Source organism: Camelus bactrianus, chromosome 23, assembly GCF_048773025.1.
Source record: "Camelus bactrianus isolate YW-2024 breed Bactrian camel chromosome 23, ASM4877302v1, whole genome shotgun sequence".
NCBI classification, from domain to species: Eukaryota; Metazoa; Chordata; class Mammalia; order Artiodactyla; family Camelidae; genus Camelus; species Camelus bactrianus.
Window position 1 is genome coordinate 32,880,996 of NC_133561.1, and position 21,930 is coordinate 32,902,925.

The following is a 21,930-nucleotide window of genomic DNA, read 5'->3' on the forward strand; positions in this document are numbered from 1 at the left end:
AAACAGTCAAGCACATTAGTTTACTTCCCTCATTTTTAAAATCCCTTTGCAATGAAAAGATGAATAAATAAAAATGAGGAGAAAGGGCAGCAGCCAGAAGGGTTTCATAAATGGGCCAGAAATTTGATGACTCTGTAAGTTACAAAGTCAGTGAAATCACATTGATATCAAAATTGAATATATATCCATTCATAATTATTTAGTACCAGGCACTAGTGATGGGCGTTAGGTGATAGGGACAGTTACATAACTGAAAAAGACACACGTTATCACCTTCATGAAACTTACAACAGTGACATGAAAGAGATGTGTAACGCTGTTTCCAGTAGAACTTAGGAACCCCCCCAGGTTCTGAGTCAGTGGTAGTGGGGTGTGGGGTGGCCGATGGAGTCAGCGGCTGAAAGAATGTGCTGAGTGGTCAGCCACAGAACAGGTCTGGCCTCCGTCTTCTGGGCAAAAGACACATTTGTGGTAAGGTGTCTGTGTGTTGAGAGGAGACTCTTGGTTTGAGGATTGATGCCAAAGAGAGAAACAAGACAGTAACCCCGGGTAATTCTGAACTTGAGTCAAACACTAAAGGTATCTGCTCGTTTACCGCACGTCCGTGTTTTGTAGTCTGAATAGGCTTACCGCCTTGGTAGTTTTGAGGACACCTATCTCCAGTCAGTACTCATCACTGTGTTCTTCTTTATAAATGGATTAGCAAGAATCTCCACATATTTGAGGAAAATGTCTGTCATGGAAGAGAGGCACCAAGTTGGGCAATGAAGACTCCTTTGACGTCCTTTGAAGAAATGGTTAATGCAGAAGACAGAAGAATACTTCAGGAGGGTGGTACACTAATTTGTAAGTATTTATGAAATAAAAAACTAAGCATGTATTAGGGTATAAAGAAAATCTCAATATAATTTTCAAAAAGTTATAACTCAGAGGTCAAATTCTTTGATCATATGATAGAACTGAAATCCAAGAACAGAAAAGATACCTAAAAAGTTCCTAAAGATGTGGAAATTTTTAAACATACTTTTCTAAGTGTCTGTGGCTAAAGGAAATTGAAAACAAATTATAGACAGTTACTAATGAACCACAGTGACAGTCTGCATATCTGGATCTTTGGGTGGAGGACAGGCTGATGCTGAGGGCATTGTATTCACTCTAGGAAATGAGGAAGGTGGGAAATCAGTTGTTTAAATATTCATCTTGGAATTTCTTCAAAAGAGTGTAAGAAATTAATATGGATAAGACACATTAAATTAAATTAATATATCAATAAGAAATGGTTTAACTTAGTTAAACCAAGAACAAATTTAATTTAAAAGGAAAAAAATAAGAAAATAGAACAAAGTAACAATCTGATTATGAAGCAATGAGAAAATACAATGTGAAAAGTGAATATACACCAGAAATTAAGACAACCTTGTAAACTGACTATAATATAATAAGAAAGAAAAAAAAGTGAAAAGTGGGAACTGTCAAGAGATAATGACCGTTTTGAAATTACAAGATAATGTGTATAATTTTATATTACAAATAAAATATATTGAAACATATAATTATTTGACTTATAAATTATTAGTAAAGCTGACCCAAGAAAAGACAATAAATATAAATTTTGAAATATAATATCTTTCACCTATAATTCCTTTGCCCCAAAGGCATGAGACTCAGATGGTTTTAGGGCTGCATTCTCTTTTCCAAGGTCAGAAGTTTTCCTGTTATTTAAAACTTTAGATAAAGATAGAATAAGCTGCCCTGTTTACTCCATGAGATTACTGATACTAAAATATTAGTACAAAAAAAAGAAAACTGATCAATTTCACATGATACAGGTACAGAAATCCTAAGTAAAATCTGAAAAAACAAGTATAGAAATATGCTAAAAAAATATGGTTAAGGAATACAAGAGTGATTTAACATTAGGAAGTATATTAATTTATCATGTTAATTGATTAGAGGACAGGATGATTATTTCAGTGTATGATAAAAAGGCATGTGATGTGTCTCAATGTTCCACTTCCTAAAAACTCTTAGCTCCAGTGGATACTTTACAACTTAAGAATACCTATTAGTTCTCATTAATATGAGAAACAGGATGTCTGGTATCCTGTTTTTATTCAGTAATTTGGAGGTCCTGAAAAATGTGATTAAAGAGAAAAAGAGAGGAGTTTTGTATAAGTTAAAGGAAGGGACAAAATTATAATTAGGCGATAAGATTGTTTACCAGAAAATCCAAGAAAATCAACTGAAAGGCTGCCCTGGTACCATAGAAGATAAATGAATAAAAACCAATAACTTTCTTATATTCTAACAATAGGTTTTATTTACAGTTTGTTCAAAATCCATTAAATCTTGTGTCCTAACAAGAAATAGGCAACATAGCACATGTACACAGATGGGTATGTGTATGTATATGAAATCTGACTGACGGAAATAAAAGCAGAGCAGAGTAAAATCAAGCGAGAGAATACCGTCACCCTTTTTGGAAGGACTTGGTGTTACAACATTATCAATTTGCACCCAGATTTATTAATTCAGTGCAACTCCAATCAATACTCGAAACATTGTTAGGAAAATCAAGAAGTTCATTTTAAACTTGGGCATAAAAAGAAGGGAATGAGATTCTTCTCTTACACCTTAAATGAGTTCCAAATGCATAAAGAACTGGAAACAAGAGTTAGGTGAAGTCAGTAAAGTGCCTTTAAAGTCCTGGTTTGAGATGAGACAGTTTCTAATCAAAGCACACTGCAGAAAACACTAAAGATTGAAAGCTGAGGTTTCTTCTGTTTCAAACCGAATAGTAAAGGCACTGTTTCTTAAAAAAAGATGTGGTTTTCATTAACTCTGCAAATTACTGTATCACTTAATTAAAAGACAAAGGCATTAAAATAACTGTTTAAAATATGTCACTAAAATATATGTATCATCCATATTCTATAATTGAAAATGGAAAAATATGAAAAGTCATGAGTGGTCAATATACTAAAGAAATAAAAATAGTCAATAAAAATAAAAAATGTTCTCAAAAATTTTCCTCACTTCTAATCTGAAATACAAATTGAAGCATGATGCTATGTTCTGCCCATCAGATTTTGTACAAATTAAAAAGATTTTTATTTACGTTCACTGCTGCAAAGGGTGTGGAAAAAAGGACATTTATATTCATTGGTGGATGTATAAATTCTTGATAACAACCATTCAGAGGAAAATTTATTAGCGTTAAACAATTCAGGTCTCACAGTGTGACTTTCAGGAATTTAGTCCTCATGTGGTGAAGGATAACATGTACAAGAATTTTAACTGCAGTGTTATTTTTAGCAATAAAACCAGGAAACAGCTAGTGCCTGTGGTAGGGAGGTAGTTGAATAAATTACCATACTCTGATAAATTAGAAAACTGTAAACAGCCATTAACCTGAATGCACTGTCCAACCTGTTCTGAGAAATGTCCACAATATATTGTTAAATGGAGGAAGACAATTGCAAAAAGTTACGTTCCATTTTAACAGAAAGAACATGTATTTAAATACACAGAAGGGTAGTCGTGGAATTGTTAACAATAGTTACTTCTGGGAAGTGGGATTGAGGTTTGAGGAATAGACGCTGACCTTTTATAAATATTTATTGATGGGTTTTTTGTTGTTGTTTTTACATTTTAAAATTACCAAGAAGTACAGAGGGTAGAGCCCAGTGGTACAGTGCGTGCTCAGCACGCTCAGGGTCCTGGGTTCAACGCCTAGTACCTCTATTTAAAAAAAGTTAATAAACAAACCAATTACCTCCCCCTGAAAATAAGTTAAATTAAATTACCAAAAAATGTAAATTTGCTTTATAGACTCAATCCATTTTAATGCCTTTAATTACAGGTATGTTAAGTGACAGGCAAAGAAGTGTGTTAAAAAAAATAAGACTATAACTAGGATGCACACCTAGCGCTGCCCCACAGAGCACGGATGTGATGGTGCGCTTCATCTCAGAAACACGCTTTGTACTGAAACAGAACCAGATGTGTTGTGCACTCCCAGCCAGAGGGCTGTGATCACTGCCGCTCACGGTGCTTTCTGTTGACTCTGCTTCTCTCCTGTGCCCTCACCCAAGGGCAGGTTATCATAATTTCCCTCCTAGAATACTGAAATAACCTCAGAACTTGCTTCTCATCCGTTCCACCTCCTGGAACCTGCGTCTGCCCTGCAACCATGATTATCACATATTTTTAAAAATTCAGATCTCATCATGTTACCCCCTTGCTTAAAATCCAGCTCGTGTTTCTCATTGCTGCATGGTTAAAGGCCACAGTCCTCTGGCTTCATCTTGTTTCATTTCATTGCCCTTCTTTCCACATGAATTTTAGAATCAGCTTGTCAATTTCTTTTAAAAAAAAAGTCTGCTAGTCTTCTGGAAATTAGATGTGGATTATGTTGAATCTGTAGATTAATTTGGGGAGAATTGACTTCTTAACAATATTGAATTTTCAACGCCTGAACAAAATTTATTTCTCCATTTATATAGGCAGTCCTTGATTTTCTCAGTAACATTTTAGAGTTTTTAGTGTATGGATCTTTCCATCTTTTATGAGTTTACCTGTATTTCTTATTTTTCAGTGAGGTTGTAAATAATATAGTTTATATATTTATTTATTCATTTTAAAATAATATATTTTAATTTTAATTTCTGATTTTTCATTCTGATTATAGAAATCCAGGTGTCTTTTGTGTGCTGATTCTGTGCCCTCCAGCCTTACTAAACTCATTTATTAGTTCTAGTAGCCTTTTTGTAGATGCTCTCACATTTTCTATGTAACCGAAGGTTGTGAAGCTTTTTCTTCTTTAAACTACTATCTTACTAAAGATAGTTCACATTTAACACTGCAGCCAGTACATTCTCTGTCACAGCTAATCAGCAGTGTACCATGAGAGCAGCTGTGGACAGTACACAAGTCAGTGGGCATGGCTGCATTTTGGTAAAGCTTTACCAAAGCAAGCAACCCAGTGCATAGGGTGGAGTTAGCTGGCTGATATAATGTAATCTTTTGCCTGCTAATTAGCAGACAGTTTTCCCTCTTCATTTCCCATCCAGGTGCCTTTTGTTTCTTTATTTTGCCTAACAGCACTGGCTAGAACCTCTAGTACAGTGCTGAAAAGCCCTCTCTCCCTTTCCTGCCCCTGTTCCTTTGAAGCTGGCTGACCTCACTGTTTAAGTTTCAGCTCAGGCATTCTCTTTAGAAAAGCCGTCACAACATCCTTTATCTACATTATTCTTTAAACACCAGTGCCTACTGCTAAAGCAGGAACTCAATAAATACTGAGTAAAACAAAGAAATATACAAAGATAGTTTTAAGAGCTTGTCCTCTACAGTGTAGGAGCAAAGAGGATGGACATGTAAAGAAATAGTTTACAGTTCAGGTGATAAAGATAGCTTGTACTTGAGAGATTTTTCTGGTGTAACTCCAAAGAAGGAGATCCCTATCTATCTGGGGAAAGACAGCTGTCATCCAGGAGGACTTCACCAAGCAGGCGAAGTCTTAAAAGAGGAAAAGGAATTTGTCACAATAGTAGAGAAAAACATTTCAGATTAAGCAACTGATAAAAGCATAAAAAGTAACAACTTTGGAATCCATGAACAATGTTGCTGTTGAACTTCCCTGTGTTGTTCAAAAGGTACTATTATGAGGTAAAGATTAGAGTCTGTTGTGACTTTGTGTGTTTGTACTGTATTTTTAAATTATATTTTGTTTCTCTTTGTTTTGTTCATGTTTGGTGGATGAATTTGTGAATGAAACGTTGGGATGTCTGTCTGCCTTTAATCTGATGACATCTAGTATTTCCCAAATAGTTTGTGGAAGACTTAGATAATCAGAAGTATTTCTTAAAGAAATAAACATTCAGCTGAAGAGTAAGCCTAATTTAAACTGTCAATTGATGAAATTATTTTATCTATTTTTATAAAGATTATGCCTTTTATCTAACTTCTGAGTAGTTAATTTTAACTAAATGTATACATTTTTCAGCAGCACTTGACTTAGAAATGACATGCAAGGAAGAGTAAGAAAGACTTGATGGAAGTGAATATAACCACTCCCAGGTATGTAAAAATGTACATTTAAATTTCTGGTTTACTGTCGTTTTCTGTGCTTTAATAATATAACATAATTCAAAAGAAATTGCCTTCAAATCAGCCTTTTGGGGTCAATAGATAACAATTTAATACTTAGTTTTTATAGCATTTTAATCTAGTTACAAAACTTAAAGTATTGTTAGGATCTATAATTTATAGTTAAACTTTATCCTTGGAATTGAAGCAAAAAATTTCCTGAGTATTCGCTTCTTCCATTTTTATAACTTCCTTGCATGATGAAGAAGGTGGCATCAAATACTGAATCATACATTGAGCATTTGAAAGTGTGAACCATATAGCAGTGATGGCCACTGAGTTAGATCCATGAAAGGGATAATCATTCCCAATGGTTCAGAATTTACAGTTTCACTTTGCCAGTCATTAACGCCAAGATGAAAGGCTTCTTCTGTCTTGTGATATCTCTGTAATCGACTTCAGAATCTACAATCGGGGAGAGAACTGGCATCATAGCGTCAGCCCAACTGCTGATTAAGAGAATCAGACCTTCCAGGATTGGATCTTTATTGTTAGGGAACAAATAATAACTTTCTAATTTATTTCATTTCAGCGTAGGCAATCAGAACATATTATTAAAAATCCTTTGATTCACTTTCATTAGTGGATATTAGAGTGTAATATTACTGGATGGAAGCAGATAAAACATTTTGATATGTAACACTAGCATAGTATATAAATTACATTAAAAGTTAGGTATTTGTTTCTCTTTCTCATTGATATTAATTGATTTTGGCTCCTAGTAATTTAAATTTTGCCTATTCTCCAGTTATTAGTCCTTAAAAAAAAATCCTTACATGCACTGGGGCACTCACTCTTTAAGGCATGTGAGGTGAAATATTTTTTAGTGAGGAAGGCTTTGTAACATTAAAAATCATCTCCTAATTAATTCTTGGTAGATTTCACATGTATGAATTGTTAGTTCAAACAAACAGTGACAAAATTAGGTCTGTGAGTTCATGATTTTCCTCCTATTTTGGGCTAAGGTAAGTTATTTCTGATTTCTTAGTTTGTGAGTACCTAAATATAGATTAAGAAGTTTGTTAAATTTTAGTTATTTTCTAACTTTTCTTTATCCATACTTGACTACCCCAGGATGAAGTTGTTTTACAAACATGTACTCCGACAGAAAAGACATCTGAAAATCAAATCAAGCAAATTAATCTTCCACTTTTGCATCTGCGGAAAATGCCTCAAGAACCAAGAATGAATAAGGAACATGATAGAGAGGACGTATCTGTATATTCAGGATGTTCCTGTGTAGAAAAGCATGAGGACATGTGGATCAGACAAGGCTAATTAGAGTGAAAAAACAATACTAAACTCATCACAAATGAGTTAAAGCAGAAAGTGGGTGAAATTTGTGAAAAATGCAAAATTACTGTTTGTTCTGGAGACGAGCCACTACATGACACGCTATAAGGAAGGAGCAGACTTAACGGAAACACCTTCCGACTTGACACTTAATGTACTTGACTGTGAGGGAGAAGACGCATTGGGCACCCGTCTGCTTGCAGAACTCCAGGCATTTGCTGAACACGGAGAGCCCGGTCTCGAAAATGTTTTTCCATCTTACTCCAACCTTGAGTCCCCCAGATACGCTTGCCAGGTGTCTTCAAAACTTGATTTCAATGAAAATGAATTAGACTGTGAAAGTGATCAACCAGACACTGAACATGTTTCTCACAAAAATGAGGAGTTTTTATAATGATACAGAAAATAAAAAAGTAAGGAACCCAGTAGCTACGTTTGAAGTGAAAGAAGACCAAGAGCTGGATATGCGAATGATACAAAATACGACCCAAAATACCACTAAGTGGAAGTCAGACGTCGGACATGCACCACCTCAGTGTAGTGATCCAAAAAGCCTTTTGATTTGTGGCTTTCCCACTCCAGTGAGATGAAACACATGATTCAAATAAAAGGTCACAGTGTTTCTGCTGTTGCAAGTACTTACAAGAAAACCAAACCAGTACAAACAGGTCCCAGAAGCCATTGCTTGCAGGTAACTGCAGAGCTAATAACTGAAATCACGGACCCCGAATTAGAAAATGTGAGTTCTTCTCCATCGAATAGTAACAGAACATCCAAAGTATATCTAGACGAAGAATTACAGCAAGATATGCAAAGGTTTAAGAATGAGGTAGGCATGTTACAAATAGAACTCCTGTCTTTGGAAAAAAAGAAGATTCAGCTTCAAAAAGAGGTGGAGGTTCATTTGCTGCTACTCTGTTTTTTCTCTTTATCAATGATCTGATCCTTGGCTGATCTGATTTTCCACTTATGAAGATAGCTTATGTATAAAATGGGGTCATCTAAATATGTAATTGTGTAGAAATAGATGATTTCTGCCATCTAAATAATAGGAATTCAGGGAAATATTTTCCTGGGTTTTGTTCCTTAATCAACCTAAGTCTCTGTCAGTCTTTCATGTGAACTGGGAAAGGAATTTAGCTGTGTACCATGTGACCTGAGCCCAGACAAACACAAATGAAATTGCTTAAGAAATATAATAAGCTCTAATTTTTTTAAAATCTATTGGCTTAAATATAAATTGCATTTCCATAGAATGAGAAGGAAGCAGTGACTGAGAGAAGGGAGAGAAACACACACTCTCACTAAACTGATCTGTTTATTGTGCTCTGGCACTTAGAATTCCATCAGGGCTGCTTTGAGATATTTTTAATAACAAATACATGTATTCCAACATATTTTTAACCACCACTCTCAGATGTTTCTGTTGAGTCCGACCCTTACATTATGTTGTTTAATAAAATGCAGTAAGTTTTGACATGTATGATTTTATCATATAGGTAGTATGAACCCTCAGCAAAAAAATTCACTATTTATCTCCAAAGGAGAAAACTGAGTTTTGAGGTGCCCTGAGTTTTTTTTTTTTTTTTTCTTCTGGTAATAGATTCTTAAAATTTGTTTGTTTGTTCTTTTGTGTGAGGTGCAAAGAGCTTTAAAGACAGAAATCTGGAGATGTTCTCCTTTAACAGAAAAAGGAGATGAGCCCTGCCCCCAACTTTACCGAAGTCACACTTTTAATGTATCTGATTAATTGATGAATTTATTTGGTGATTTTTAGATTCGGTGTTATAGAATCGTATCGTCTCTTTTGGCACCGTAACATGCTGGGGGGTGCCGCTTAGGGGCTTTGCACAGATCGTTTAACCTTTCTTGGTGGTGTTTCCATTATTGGTAAATAGTGGGGCTCAAGTAGATGGTTAATCCTATACCCTCTGGCTATAAAATGGTCATGGTTATTGAATGTGAAATTGGGAAGCATTGCTCCTTTTCCAGAACTCCACACTAACTAGCAATTCATCAGTTTCACTCTGCTCCTTGTGCTTTGGTAAACCTTGGTTCATATCTTTTATTGAACACCACTTTTTTGATATCTCCAGGATCCAAATGAGACAAGAATTGTAAAAAGTGGGGGAAGAATAGCTTTAGTGCAGAAAGAAGAATGTTTCCTTTCTGTTACTGAAGCACCAAGGTGTCACACCCTCTATATCTGGCTGTTTCATGCAAAATCTTTGGTAAAGACAGAAGAGGGCAAATTTTATGCCTTTGTCTTTTTATTTCTCTATCTCTGCCATTCACATGGGGAACGGTGGATGTGACTTAAGAGCACAACCTTAAGAAAGCCCTTTTGGAAATGTTGGAAATTCTGTTTCTTTTCCTCAAACAGAAAGCAGAATTTATAAACATTTCAATGACTTGTAATGATAAAATTAAGCCCCAAAATATTTTAATCAATTGGAATCAAGGCAAACTCTGAGTCAAATGATAAAATGAATGAAAACAAAAAAGTCTTTATAATGAATAAAATAAAAACAATTATCCTTTGTATCAAACTTTCTTTAAAGGTTGAAGAAGAAAAGCAGCAGCACGGAAGTAGTGAAACGGAAGGACCAGGAAGCATGGGTGATGCCGGTGAGGACAGCGGATTAACTCAACAGAGGAAGAGTGGAAACACTAGTAACCAGCAGCCTCCTGCTGCAGAGAATGGAGATTCTGGTAGGTAAGCCTGTATCAGTATTTACCAATAGGTAATTGTTATTTGCCTATAAAATGAATTCTGTTTGAGCTAATATTCGTGGTGAATACACTTTGTATTTCACTGGGGATATAATTGTTTTTAATACTCTTGCCCTTTTGCCTTAATACTAGAGTCAGTTGGTGAACATACTACCATATTAACAGTTTTAGGGTATTCTGGATTTGACTGTATATTTACCCTTACCAGTGTGTTACATGTTTTCATATATTTTACATTACTAATTAGCATCCTTTCATTTCAGCTTGAAGACTCCTTTCAGCATTTCTTGTGAGGCAGGTCTGGTGGTGGTGAACTCCCTCAGCTTTGTTATCTGGGAAGATCTTTATCTCTCCTTCATTCATGGAAGATAACTTTTCTGGATAGAGTGTTCTTGGTTGGCAGGTTTTTTATTTTTTGTTTTTTATGCACTTAGAATTTGTCCATCTACTCTCTTGAAACCCACTGATAGACTTATGGGGGTTCCCTTATAATTTCCAAACCTCTTTTCTCTTGCTGCTTTTAAGAGGCTTTATCTTTGATTTTGGATGGTTTTATTGTAATGTCTCCTGGTGAGGATTTTTTTAAACTTGAGTTGGTGACTTATGAGCTTTAGGATCTTGGATATCCAAATCTCACCCCAAGTTTAGGAAGTTCTCAGCCATTTTTTCCTTAAATAAGCTTTCTGCCACCACCTCCCTATCTCCTCTTTCTGGAACTGCAGTAATTCACGAATTATTTCTTTTGATGGTATCAGGTAATTCACGTAGTCATTCTTCACACCTTTTCATTCTTTTTTCTTTGTTCCCTTCTGATTGGGTAATTTCAAAGTTCCTATCTCTTAATTCACAGATTCTTTCTTCTGCTTGATCCATTCTGCTGTCAGTGCTCTTTCTTGCGTTTTTCCTATCATTCATTATATTCCTTATCTCCCGGATTTTTGTTTGTGCTTTTTTTTTATTATTTCTTTCTCTTTGTTAAACTTCTCATTTTGCTTATATATTATTTTCCTGACTCCATTGCATGTCTTTCCGTGTTTTCTTGTAGCTCATCGAGTTACCTTAAAACTACTGCTCTGAATTCTTCATCAGTTTGCAGATCTCTGGGTCTTTGGATTGGTTATTGGAAGATTATTGTGATCCTTTAGTGGGTCATGTTTTCGTGATTTTTCATGTTCTTTGAAGTTTCGTATTGCTGTCTTAGCACTGGAAGTAGCAGTCACCTTTTGCAGTCTTTGATAACTGCCCTCTCCAAGGTGCCCACACTTGTATTCTTTCTCTCCAGTGGTGTCCTGGAACTTCTCTGCTGGAAACGTGGATTTCCACAAAGGCGCTCTCATCTGTGGGTGATTATCTATTTCCGAGGATGCCATGGATGTGGTTAAGAGTGGCTGGAGCCAGTTCATGAGCCACTCAGGGTCCACAGCTGGGATGTGTTCTGTGTGTCTGTTTCCCAGCACGGGTGGGCAGGACTCTGTCCAGGTCTCTTGCAAAGACACCTTGTCTGAATAGATGCCACACTGTTGTCAGGGGGACATGAGGTCCCTCTTTTTCAGCCATATGCTGATGTCATCCCAACATGTGGATGGTTTAAAAGTAAATTTTCCCCCTCAAGGTATTTCCTTGATTTATTTTTTCATGTTACATGTACTTAATGTTATTTTTAAAAATTATTTAAATTAACCATTACTATATTTTAAAACAAAACATTATAGTACAAATATAATTAATATGTAAGAGTCACTGCTTTTAGGCAGTGAGCTCCAGCTTTTTTTTAGAGTAGAATTTGGTATCATTCCGAATTTCTTCCCAGACTCGTCTCTCTACTTGCTTCCATGTATTTTGTACTTTTCCTTCCAAGTACCCAGGACACACTTGGATGCCATGTGCCTAATCTGTGTGCTCACATTCTCATCTCTAAGTAGAATAATTTCCCTCCATTTCTTCTTCCTCATGACCTCCTGTTCATGTCCCCTCTTCTGTAAAGCCTTCCTATGCTCACTTATTACTTCCCATGTGTCAGCTCTTACATGTCACGTTGTATCATAATTGTCTTTGAAGCAAGAATTTTACTTCCTTGCATATGGTTTGTACTTCATAACTGTTTTGTGAATTAATAAATGACTTAAGATGGGTAAGAGTTCAAATTTTACAAAAATTGGTTTTTTATTTAACACTAGAATTATTTTAAAACATTGGCTTTTTAATGGACTGTTTTAAAGTAGCGGTCCTGGCTCGCATATGAAGGAAGTAAAGAAACGTGAAAATGAGAAATGGACATCAAAAGAACCTGTGATTTCAGCAGTGTTGGAGAAGGGCGCCCCACTGCCAGGCGGTCTGCTGCACGTGAATGATGCCAGCAGTTTGAGTGGGGCAGGTCAAGATGATGGCAGGTCAAACCCACAAATTCTTTATTTCTAGGTGAAGAAAAGCTAACAGTGATTACCTTCTCTGGAAATAGAACAGCATAATACAGTGCACAGGCCAAGGCAAGAGAATTCTCAACTATCTCAGACCAGCGCTGCCAAAAGGTTAAGATGAGGACAAGTGCCTGTGACTGGCAGTGGTTTCAGCACAGAGTCCCCGTGGGAGCTGGGCTGCAGTGAGTCGGTGGAAAGAGCTGCGTAGAGAACGTTCACTGGGAAGGCAGGAGAGGACTGGACGGTAACTGAAGAGGAGTGTGGGGCTCAAGGGAGCTTCCTTCCTTTTTTTTTTTTTTTATGTTAAGATGGTAGTTTTTAGAGCATGTCTGTAAGCCCTTGGAAATGATTCCGTAGAAGATGTGTTTTTCAATTTAATCTTGTTTGCATTTCCGGTATTAGAATGAGTATTGATTGTATTATTTTATCTTTAAAATACAGTGAACTAATTGTCTGTAATACTTCTATTCACATTCAGTTTTATGGTAAAGGCCTGTTCATTGGTTCTGAAGTATAATATTCTTACACAATTGAATATGCAGATGATTACTTAAAAGTTATACTATCATACATAGATTTTTTAAAATTAATATGCTCATAATAACTATACATACACTTACTGAGTTGGATATAATCATTCCTTAGTGATTCTAGACAGTATAGTGTCTCTGACAGTATTGTCATGAGTAGCTGTGGTTTTGTGAGGTGTCCTAAAATACCAGATTCTATTAACTTCATATTTGTTTAGATTCTAGGGAAGAGGGGAAGATTTATTTATATACAATGGAATATTAAACTTTAACAATCTATCACAGATGATTACTTTTGGATTACTAAGTTCTCAATTACAAAAGCCATCACTCCTGTACCAAAAGTGTCATTAACATGTATTGTTTGCTCCATGAAGACCCGTCGGAGTGCGTGAACTAACAGCTGAGTGGATAATGACTACCTGCTGATGAATTTCTTTAGCAAAAGCAAATCCGTATTGAAAGTAGATTTCCAGTATTGCCTAGATTTAAAGTCTTTATATTTTAAAAAAATACGAGTAAGATCCAGAAGTTGTTAGAATTATAGCTAGACATGAAATAATACAGATTCCTTTGCTATGATGTTACTTAAAAACACTTTAAAAGAAATCTGCTTTCTCAGCATATTGTGAAATGCAAGTATTGAAGTCAGATTTCCTAGGTTAGAATTCCGGGCAGACCGATGGACTTCAGCAAGTTACTCAGACTTTCTGTGCCTCATTTTCTTCCTGTGTAAAGTACCTAATGTATTACCTGCCTCCCGGGATTGTTGTGAGCATTAAAATGCCTTTAAGACATGGAAAGTGCTTAGAATAATGCATAGCAGTTGCATACTCCGTCCTCAGAAAGCTACCGTCATGATTATTAGAAAAGGGTTTCTTTCATATAAGGATTTAAGTAATACTTTCCAAATAGGCTTTAGTGCCATAAAAGCTAGTTTATATTGAAAATGACAAGAAAACCCTGGTATATTTCTTCCTATCAAATAATCCAAGTCATGTTATGTTTTTCCTTTTCCTTTGACTGTCAGCTTGATCTAAATTTAATACTTTGTTAATATTATTATTGGTATACTTTCTTTGTCCTTTAATGTTACTTTTTCTATTTATTATTTAATCCTTTTCATAGAAAATTACCAATGCAAAGATACTATGTAAAAAATAATAGGTTTAGCTATTCCTTGTATTTTAAGTGTTTAATATTTGGCTGAAAACAATTGCTTGATTTTTTTTTTAGGTCTGCAAAGAAAACACCTAATGAAAAGGACAAGGTATAGTAAAAAATTAATCATAAAAATAATATACTGTAGTTAAAAATACTTTATAAAAGGTAGAGTGGAAAAATTTACTTTGAAAAAATAATTTAGAAATGCTATTGATAAAGTTATCCTTTTGATAAAGTACAGTTTTTTGAAGAAGTGTCTGTGGTTTTGCTTTCATAAACAGATGCATACTTACCACCTCTGTACAGTGAGTATATTTTATAAATATGTTGGAAACACTATGAAACAGTATTATTTATTTGCAGGTCAAAGAGCAAATTAATTCTGTGGATGACCTCGATGACTTAACTTAGTCGTCTGAAACGGCTTCTGAGGATTGCGACTTGCTTTACTCTAGTTTTAAAAGTTCCCTGTTGCTAATTGAACAACTTGGCGTGGAGCGTAAAGGTAGGACCACTGTATGAGTATGAAGCTTTTTTATGTGTCCCATGGTAACACTTGCACACCTAGCGCTGCCCCACAGAGCACGGATGTGATGGTGCGCTTCATCTCAGAAACACGCTTTGTACTGAAACAGAACCAGGTGTATTGTGCACTCCCAGCCAGAGGGCTGTGATCACTGCCGCTCACGGTGCTTTCTGTTGATTCTGCTTCTCTCCTGTGCCCTCACCCAAGGGCAGGTTATCATAATTTCCCTCCTAGAATACTGAAATAACCTCAGAACTTGCTTCTCATCCCTTCCACCTCCTGGAACCTGCGTCTGCCCTGCAACCATGATTATCACATATTTTTAAAAATTCAGATCTCATCATGTTACCCTTGCTTAAAATCCAGCTCGTGTTTCTCATTGCTGCATGGTTAAAGGCCACAGTCCTCTGGCTTCATCTTGTTTCATTTCATTGCCCTTCTTTCCACATGAATTTTAGAATCAGCTTGTCAGTTTCTTTTAAAAAAAAAAAGTCTGCTAGTCTTCTGGAAATTAGATGTGGATTATGTTGAATCTGTAGATTAATTTGGGGAGAATTGACTTCTTTAACAATATTGAATTTTCAACGCCTGAACGAAATTTATTTCTCCATTTATATAGGCAGTCCTTGATTTTCTCAGTAACATTTTACAGTTTTTAGTGTATGGATCTTTCCATCTTTTATGAATTTACCCATATTTCTTATTTTTCAATGCAGTTGTAATATATTTTATTTATATTTTTAAAATAATATATTTTACATTTTAATTTCTGACTGTTCGTTCTGATTGTAGAAATCCAGGCGTCTTGTGTGCTGACCCTGTGCCCTGCAGCCTTACTGAACTCGTTTACTAGTTCTGGTGGCCCTTTGGTAGGTTCTCAGGTTTCCTGTGAAACTGCTGGCTGTCCTGCCTGGACTTTTCACTTTCTAGCAAAACACATTTTAACATAAGCATGTTTCACTGCAGGTTCACCTAAAATAAGAGGAGGAGAAGAGGAGAAATGCTAAGTCACATGAGAGAACCAGGGGGCAGTTAAGAAGAAAAGAAGAGCAGCTGAGCCGGGAGGTGTAAGCTGGGAGCGTGAGCTGTCCCCTGACTCAGGTAAATTAGTCTTTGGTGAAAATTCCACATCTCTAACACTGTTTCATCAATATTATTTATAATATTCCTTGGATTTAATATATATTTGGGGGATTTAAAACAAATTAAAAATGTTATCTCATCCAAAATAGAACTATGACATTTATAGTTTAATGTATTAATGTCTTGCAATTCTTGGCATCTAATAGATGCTCTGTGTCTGTTTTCTGAATGGAGGAATGGAAGGTAAATTGAGCTTATGTCTTATTACTTATTTAAGTAATTTTTGAACTTCTCAAACGTCCATTCAGTTTAGCAACTCTCTTTCTAAATGGGATTGTACTCGTGCACCAAAGCTAAAGCAGTTAATACTCCTAAGAGTAACTTTTTACATGACACAGCGTTGTGTCTCAACAGCGTTATTGTCATGTTTCTTTTAAAAGCAGGCCCCCAGGGCAGTGCCTGTCCACCTGGATGGTAACTCTAATCAAACTGTCACAACAGTTGAGCTCATTCCTCATAAGGCAGAGGCAGGTCGGGAACCTTGTTTATGGTGTCAGTCCTGTGCTCTGCGGAGCCCCTCCTGCCCTCACTCCCTGTTGCCCGCGTGGACAAACGAAGAGGCGTTTTCCTGCTGAAAGGGAAAGGTAGTTGCTCAGCTTCTTCCAGACCTTTTTCCTTCATTCACTTTTTTCTCTGTACTTAATTTTTCAGCTCCTTGATTGACAAATTCTTACTCATTTCTTTTCTCTGCAGCAAAGCACATGTATTTAATATCTACAAACTGGCAAATGTAATTTCCTTCATATATTAACCTATTTACAATTGGATAATGAATTGAAGTGGTTTAAATGACTTGATTTTATTATATTTTCATACTTGTATTTATTTTGAGAACATTTAAAATAAGAATGATACCAAATTTTAACTTAAAAGTATCAATAATCTGAAAATATGCTAACTGTGAAAATGAATGTGTGCAGCAAGTACATTTTTATCCGATTGATCTCAGAGCAATGTTATTTTCCAGCCTGTGATCTCTTTTTTTTTTTTTTTTTAACAGACGTACTGGGAGTTGAACCCAGGACCTCATGCACGCTCAGCGTGCGTGCTCTGCCCCTGAGCTACACCCTCCCCCACTGTGACCTCAAATACATTATGGTTGAATGAATGAACATATATTTGTATTTGTTGTGTTTTGTATTATCACTGGCTTCACTATATTTCTCTTTCTAAAATGTTCCTTTCAACTTTTCCCTGCTTTAAAGTGGGGGTTGTTTTGAACAACGTGCACTAATTGCAAAGTCAGGGAAGAAAGACACGTTTCTCCAGCTGTGGTCTGAACGTCTTCCTTGTTGGAGCTGTGGTGGGGAAGGTGGCAAATGACACTTCTTTTCCCTTCCAGAGTTCAGGACATAGGATTCAGGCAGGTGGAGATCAGCTAAGTGGCTTTATTCCTAACACATCCTAACAAATGGAAGAACGAATGGGAGAACGTGCTTTAGATGGGCAGCCACGCGGGGTCCGAATCCTTCATCCCAGTGAGGCAGGTGCTTCCCCAGGCAGGCTGAGGGGAGGGAGCAGGTGCCTGACCACAACCCGGGGCCCCTGCCAACTGCAGACCTGGGGGCAGACCCAGCTTCACTGGGCTGTGGGCAGATCCAGCTTTTCAAGGAGGAGGTTCAGAACCAGGCAAGCACTTCTTAGTTCCCTCTCCCAGATTCACCCAGTAGGTAAACCTCCTGCCCTCAGGGGGAGGGCAGAGGGAGTGTAAGTCCTCACGTGGAAGCGTGAGGCCAAGGAAATGAAGTTCTCCTGTAAATTCTGACTGAATTTGAGTTAGAATTGAGATTAAGCTCTTGATTTTTGTACTTACCAACTAATGGTGAGACATTGGATAGAGGTATGCTAGAGGGTAAAAAGAAACCTGTTTTGTTTTAAGTTTTGCCGTAAATAACCGATAAAATAACTTAAATTCATTTGTTGACTGATTTTTGTAAACCAAGTTTCATTTGAAGGAAACGAATATTCTTTTAAGGAAGAATCTCCTCAATTTCAGCTTTCTTGATTTAACTAAACATTTTCTCATTCAAGTTCCCTGTCCTGTGGGTTAAAAAATTTGTACTTTATCAATTGAGTGTATTGACTGCTGCTAACAGGAGTCCTGATGCTGACTTTGCGTCCTTTATTCTTGTCCATGCCTTTAAAATTTGTGTAATTGTGTAATTTGGTTCAAAAAGTACTATTCTGTGTCTCATGCCTCAAACATGATTGAGCTACAAGACAGAGTTTTACATATTCATTTTCTCTGAATTATAAATATTTATGTTTTTCCTTAACACGAGGAAGTGGCCAGCCCGGACCCCTGTGCTTCGTGACCGCAGGCGGGCTGTGGTCCCGACAGGCTGTGTGACCTCGCCTGTAAAATTAGAGACTTTGACCAAGTCAGTGACTTTCATACCTTAAATTTTTTTCTCAAAGAAAAGAACCTTTTTTAAAAAATTTAATGAAACTATTATATAAAAGAGACAAGTAGAGCTGTTGAGGTAAAGGGACGACGGAGACTCTGACTGTGAGGCTTCTGTCCCTCGGTCCTGCAGTGTCCCCAGTGGGGCCTCCTGCTTCTATGGGACACAGTCTGCAAACCTGCCAGTTAGGAGAGAAGCCTCTTAGTTAAAAATCTTTAGAATTAAAACTTGCTAGTACATTGTCTTCCTGTGTGTAATTTCATCACCTTTCTATGTTTCCGTCACATAGAAAAGTTTAAATGAAATTGCCCGTGAGTTCTCCTATAGAGAATGTAGGACTTGAGCTCCTTCCACCACCCGGCACAGCCCCCACCTAGACAGAAATAGCCATAAAGGGCACGAGTGCATGTTTAGGGAAAGAGCTTTCTGGGGGGAATGTGGCGATCTTACATTCAACGCATGTAAAAATGCGATCTGCATTTTGCATAATGTTTATTAATAATGGTAATATAAAATTATTTCAATAAAGCCTTCTCCCTTCATCTGTTAGGAGTTACTAATTTCACAAGACCTGTCTAGTACTGTTGTCACGTTATTCATTGTACAAGGCCTCTCTGTAATGCTGTTGTCAGCAAAGTGTTAGGGAAAACAGTCTCTGAAAATATTGCGAAATGTTAGCCAGAACATTTGTCTTTGCACCTAAAATTTAGAGAGGTCTTGGCTCTCACACTGTTGTTATCACCACAGTGTTTGTTATGTTCAGTGTACTATTTCAGACCCTGTTTAGTGAGAGGGTACCTTTTATAAGAAAGATTTTTTAAAAGAACACTTTAGATGGGGACACTTGTAATAAAGTTTGAAATGTTCCCACACATTTCTTAATTAAGTAGGTAAGTGTAATTAGTCAAATGTTTACAAAAGATGGCCCTACTTTCTAGAATGAAAACAGAGTTACAGTTAAACAATGATATATTATTTTCCTTGTTTCTAACTCTAGAAAGTCGTGAATCCAAAACCAAATTTGAAAACTGGCACTAGCCTCTCCTTTTCCTTTCTTTAAGGAGATTTTCTGAAATAAATGTTTCAGTCATCTACAGAGAACAAAGTACATTTGATTAATGTTTTGCCAGTAGAGTTTTCACATGACATTACAACAGAACCATTTTCTTCATTTTATGTATTGAAGATTCTGTGCTTAAAAAATTATTAGCATAGAACAGACGTTAACATTTTGGTTTTATAAAAGTACAAGAATAGAAAGAATAGAAAGCTTATTTTAAGGAGAAATTCATTAAAGTAAAAACTCCGATTAAACGTCTGTAAAGGGCAGTTTTTCTAAGAATTGCAAAGTAATGCATTCAGTGTAAAATATAACTTGAATTGTTTAAACTTTTTTGTACCAATAAGATCAAATATCAGCTTCTGAAATTATGTGTATTCAATAGGCCAATATTTATTGTACTTTTCATCAGATGAATCTCAATAGCATTACATATATGTGTTCTCTGTTACCTAAAATCAAAATACGTAGGAATTTATTTTATTTTATTCACGTGACTTTTTTCTATGTAAGTAATCCCCACGTTGGGTCTAGTCTCTAAAAGTATTGTTTAAGGCCACATTTTATAAGCTAGCTGTCATTCCCATGATAATGTGCCTTATTTCATTAACACATTATAAATAATATTTGACTTATTTCAGATGCAGCAGGAGTTGGTAAAAAATATAACTAGAGAACCAGAAGATGGTACGTTGCAAAAATTTATGAATTAAATTCAGACATTGATTTCTGAAATACAGTGTAAGTAGTAAATGACATCTCTTTCCATTGTTTGAATAACAGATATGCTACATTAAATTTTTTTTTGTTCATAGCTAATGAAAAATGTGAAAGCATAACCAGTCATAATGAAAAATACACTTATTCCTCATTTATTCATTGTGATCCATAGTGTTAAAAAAAGTCACAAAGAGTCTATGTCCTCTGTTTATTCCTGGCTGTACCCTCCCTCTCCTCCTGCTAGCCCTGTGGGACTGTCACCCTGCACACTGACACTTCTCAGAGAACCTGGAGGTCATCAGCTTCTCGTGTTTCTGGTAGTGACTGCGGCCAAAAACGCAGACTCAAGCAATCACAGTCCATGTAGCTGCCACCTACTGGGTGACAATTAAATTTCCTCTCATTAACTGTGTAACCGGTTAATCTTTTGCTCTCGGGAAAAATTACAAATTCCTTAGCTTGGAATAAAAAACACTCACATCAGTTTGGTTCTTGCCGTAGTATTCAGCCGTGTCTTTACTCCCCTGCTCTGCCCCTCTGCTCCCGCGTCTGGCCCAGTGCACTGCTGCCAGCTCCACACGTGCGCTTCCCTGCCTCTGCTCTGTGTTTGCTTCTTGCCTCTCCCTCCCACGCTTTCTCCTCCTCCTTCAGGTGTCTGCTTACACATCACCGCCGCTAAAAGGGGGCAGTATTGACACAAAGCTGGACGTCCCTTCTGAGTGTCCCAGCTGTGCCCTCTTTTGTACCTGTCATGGTGTTTATGACTCTGTATGGAAGTTGCCTATTTTTCCAGTTGATGGTATATGAGTCTTCAGGGTGGACCACGTTATCTTCATCTTGCGATTCCAGCGCTTGTCACAGTACCTTAGCACATGGTTGCTGAGTCAATGAATAAAGAATGAGAAAACCAGGAGCTCGGCCACATGCGCAGTTAATTCAACGTGCAGCCATGGGCAAAGTCTAGTATTTTATGTTGTAGTCGTATATAGATACTTTTTATTCTTAACGCTTAAAAAGGTCTCAGTTTTTTAAAAAACACATATTTAGCTACGAAGTATTTTAGGTAAAGAATCTCATTCTCCCTCTTTTTTTTTTTCCAGCTGCTGCTGAACTTGAACCTGGATCCTATGGAGCTTCTCCTCTAGGATGTAGCGCAGCGCGTGGAGAAGCCACTTTGGGCGGCTTTTTGTGGGGTCCTGGGGCCTCTCTCAGCCTCTGGGCGCCTCTGTTGAAAACCCTTCCTAGCTGTCTGGCCTGCTGGAAAACCACTCCGCCTGCTTTGCCCTGAAGATGTGTTCTGTTTATAACTCACTTCTACTCCTTGGAAAATAATTCAATGAAAACCCAATTGGTTTTCCACCAGCTTTGGGCAGGGATGAGGACTAGCATATTATTATTTTATTAAAAATATAAATAATAAGAGAAATGTAATAGAAAAGAACAAATTTGACTCTGTATTAGGGCTGTTCATTTACCTTTAATAAAACCACTGTGCTCTGTTTTCTAGGCTTCGTCTTGTTAGCTCTGGGCTCACATAAAGATAACAAGTTGCAAAATAGAGAATAACCTCTGTTGGAGGTTTTGCAGGAGCACCATGATCTGACCCACATGCACAGCTGCAAGAACAAAAGATTCCAAGAAGGAATTCCTACACCAAGAAGTTTGCAGCAAACAAGCATACTCCGTCCCCTTTTCAGTGTAAAAGTGGCCTGAATTCTGACTTGAGGGACATGGTTTTTCAGGACATTAGACTGCCACCTTTTTGGTCTGCGGGCTTTCCAAATAAAGTTGC

The 21,930-nt window shown here is 36.8% G+C and overlaps 1 protein-coding gene and 2 long non-coding RNA genes across 3 annotated transcripts in view; all 3 read left to right on the plus strand.

The window, feature by feature from the left end:
* Positions 1-7,960, plus strand: part of LOC123611657 (uncharacterized) — a 33,540-nt gene extending 25,580 nt beyond the window's left edge. Inside the window, exons 15-17 of the mRNA XM_045510125.2 lie at positions 704-846; positions 6,005-6,078; positions 7,222-7,960. The gene's annotated coding sequence lies outside the window, so the exon portion shown is untranslated. The remainder of the gene's footprint in view (positions 1-703; positions 847-6,004; positions 6,079-7,221) is intronic.
* Positions 7,961-12,640: 4,680 nt separating this feature from the next.
* On the plus strand, positions 12,641-14,752 carry LOC141573278 (uncharacterized). The gene is made up of 3 exons (XR_006721783.2): positions 12,641-12,834; positions 14,357-14,390; positions 14,648-14,752. It is a non-coding gene; the product is annotated as an uncharacterized LOC141573278 (long non-coding RNA).
* Positions 14,753-15,790: 1,038 nt separating this feature from the next.
* LOC105062353 (uncharacterized) lies at positions 15,791-21,639 on the plus strand. Its single transcript, XR_006721780.2, has 3 exons — positions 15,791-15,911; positions 20,060-20,159; positions 21,239-21,639. It is a non-coding gene; the product is annotated as an uncharacterized LOC105062353 (long non-coding RNA).
* The last annotated feature ends 291 nt before the right edge of the window (positions 21,640-21,930 follow it).